The sequence below is a fragment of the Propithecus coquereli genome, unplaced genomic scaffold (assembly GCF_000956105.1).
Source record: "Propithecus coquereli isolate 6110/MARCELLA unplaced genomic scaffold, Pcoq_1.0 Scaffold4, whole genome shotgun sequence".
Taxonomy (NCBI): domain Eukaryota; kingdom Metazoa; phylum Chordata; class Mammalia; order Primates; family Indriidae; genus Propithecus; species Propithecus coquereli.
Window position 1 is genome coordinate 1,068,394 of NW_012149729.1, and position 2,525 is coordinate 1,070,918.

The 2,525-nt window shown below is 36.2% G+C and overlaps 1 protein-coding gene across 1 annotated transcript in view; it reads left to right on the forward strand.

Annotated features, from left to right (window-relative positions):
- Window positions 1-2,525, forward strand: part of NDUFA5 (NADH dehydrogenase (ubiquinone) 1 alpha subcomplex, 5) — a 26,174-nt gene that overhangs the window by 22,086 nt on the left and 1,563 nt on the right. The window lies entirely within an intron of this gene.

Genomic DNA, 2,525 nt, shown 5'->3' on the forward strand with positions numbered 1-2,525 from the left:
TATTGTACAGTTGAAGAAATTGGTACTCGAAAGAAAGATTTCTTATTATACAGAGGTAGTTGGAAAAACTTTTCCTTTTGTCTCATTTAAGGAAGTTAGCTTTCTAGCCTTTAGCATTTATTTTTCTTGATCAACCCAGCTATATCAGGGTAAAGGTAGAATTTCTGTAAAAGAAGAGACATTAAGAGTTCCTGAAGTTTATCTGGCATATGGCTAGGCTTATATTCAAAACATCTTTGTTATATGGCTATAAGTTCAAAGTGGAATCACTGAGTAGTTTTCACTAAGTTTCTGAGTATAGGTGGGTATCAAAACAAGATAAATACTGTTCAAGGAAAAAACTTGACAAGCTTAAGGTTAAACAAAGTTACTTTTCATGTGTTCTCACCTTTTCTTACTAGCACCCCAACATTTCTAAATACCCAGTTAAATTTAAGTTAGTATCACTTTCCTTCACAGATAGTACTTTTGTCAATATTTTTTGATAGTACTTTTGTGGGTATGCATGCATGCACTGGTGCCTATGCATATATGTGTATATTTTGTTATCTTTTGTGGCAATCCTAAATCTTTCAGAATGAGAAAGAAAACTGCATTTTTCCTTTTTTCCAGTATATTTCTCCCCTCAGAGAGCTGTGACATGAATGCCAAATAAATATTCAATAAAGTGGATTGAGTTACTTCGTAGAGTTAGAGTGCAAAAAAGCTCTTTCTGGTGGGAAAGTGGGAAAAGGGTCGGAGAGTCAGAAGTTCAGGGATTCTCGTTCCCGTGGTTCTAGTGTCATCATGAACTCAGTAACTAAATTTAGAGGCAAGTTGTCAAGCTCTCAGAATGACCTATTTCCAACTGTGTAAAAGAAGTAGAATTTATGATTTATAACAAAACTTTTAGCTCTAAACATTTACTTAAATACGTAATACACTATTAAGGCCAAAATACATGATCCTAAAATACGTTTGCATGGGTGCTTTCAAGCTAATTTCCTAACCAACTATTTATTCATATCCTTTGGACACATAAAAACAGATGGCTTGGTGTGCCTTTGTCATACTTTCAGTCCCAATTCTCCCATGATCCTTGGGCATCTTTTATATTTCACCAACAGTGTTACTGAAGCCTTGTTAAAAGGGAATCTTACTGGTGTTTGCCTTAGAAATGCAAGTTGTAGGATAGTTGTCTTGTAGAAATAATATAATAATAATAGTTAATGTTCGTTGAGACTTAATATGAATGCCAGGCACTGTTGTAAGTATTTGACTAATTTCACTTATTAAATCTGCACTGCAACCCTAAGAGTGAGATACTGCAAGTTACCTTCATTTTTCAGATAAGAAAACCAGATACAGTGTGAATAGTTTTCCCCTGCAGTTGTGCAGCATGATACTCTGGAGGAACTGAAGCAAAGGGATGATTTAATAACATCCAAGGTCACGTATCTAGTAAGATGTGGAGCTAAATTTTGAACCTAGACAGTGGCTCTAGAGCTCATGCTCCTACTATATCATTCTTTATGAATATACTTGGGATGTTCTCACTCCTGCCTGAACTGTATGGGCTCTACCAAATGAACCTAGATCCTGCTTTCTTGACTTTTTCTGTTGAAATACCTGTGAAGAACAAGTATGAAGAGAAGTAGTAAACTAAATTTCAATTTGCAAAGATCTTCATATTGCCTATAGGCAGGTAATGTTAATGGGGTAGATATCTAAAAAGTACTGCAATTTGGTCCATCATACTTTCTGCTATTCCAACTGCCTATGGTCTTACACCTGATTGTTTTTTACTCCTTCCATCTTTTTCCAGTTGTTTCCTATAAATTTCCAGATTGAGCATCCTGATCACTTTGGAAATGATTCTCTATTAAAAGATGTTCAGTGTTTTGAGTGCCTTGTAGACCAATTTGAGTAATTTTCAGAATGGCCCATTTCGTTTCTCCCTATAGGTTTCATTCAAGTTAATCACCATACTCCAGATAACTTCAAAAGAAAGGGAAGCTAATCAATTTGAGTTTTGCTAACAAAGAAGAAAATGGCAGCAAAGTTGATGTCCCCTTTCTCCCACACCTAGACTTAGTGCAGAAGATTCCAATTTCTGGGCATTCTTTCCTTTGGGATGAAAATGCTTATACTGAGCATAACCATATAGTTTATCATCCAACGTGGAATGATTTTGAGGATAAGAGAAAGTATTATTATAATAACTTCGTAAGGATAATGTATGTCCTGAGCAAACAGGACATATGGCACCCTGCTGCAGTAAGGCTCAGGTCTCAGAGTTGCCAGGAGGAACAAAGTAGTCTGTCATCTGAATAGAATGAAAGTGATACCAACAGTAACAGTCATCTTGGGCAGTCGGGCCTCAGGTTTCATTGTATCCCTTCACTGTCCAACATTCTCCACTTGCCCTGCCTTTCCCTCAGAACTAGATGGAAGAAAGGGAGCTTAGCTTTCATTGTGTATTTTTCTAATCCTAAAGTGCAGTCAGAGGAGTGAAGCTAATTAAGCCAATAAAAGTAATTATGAAT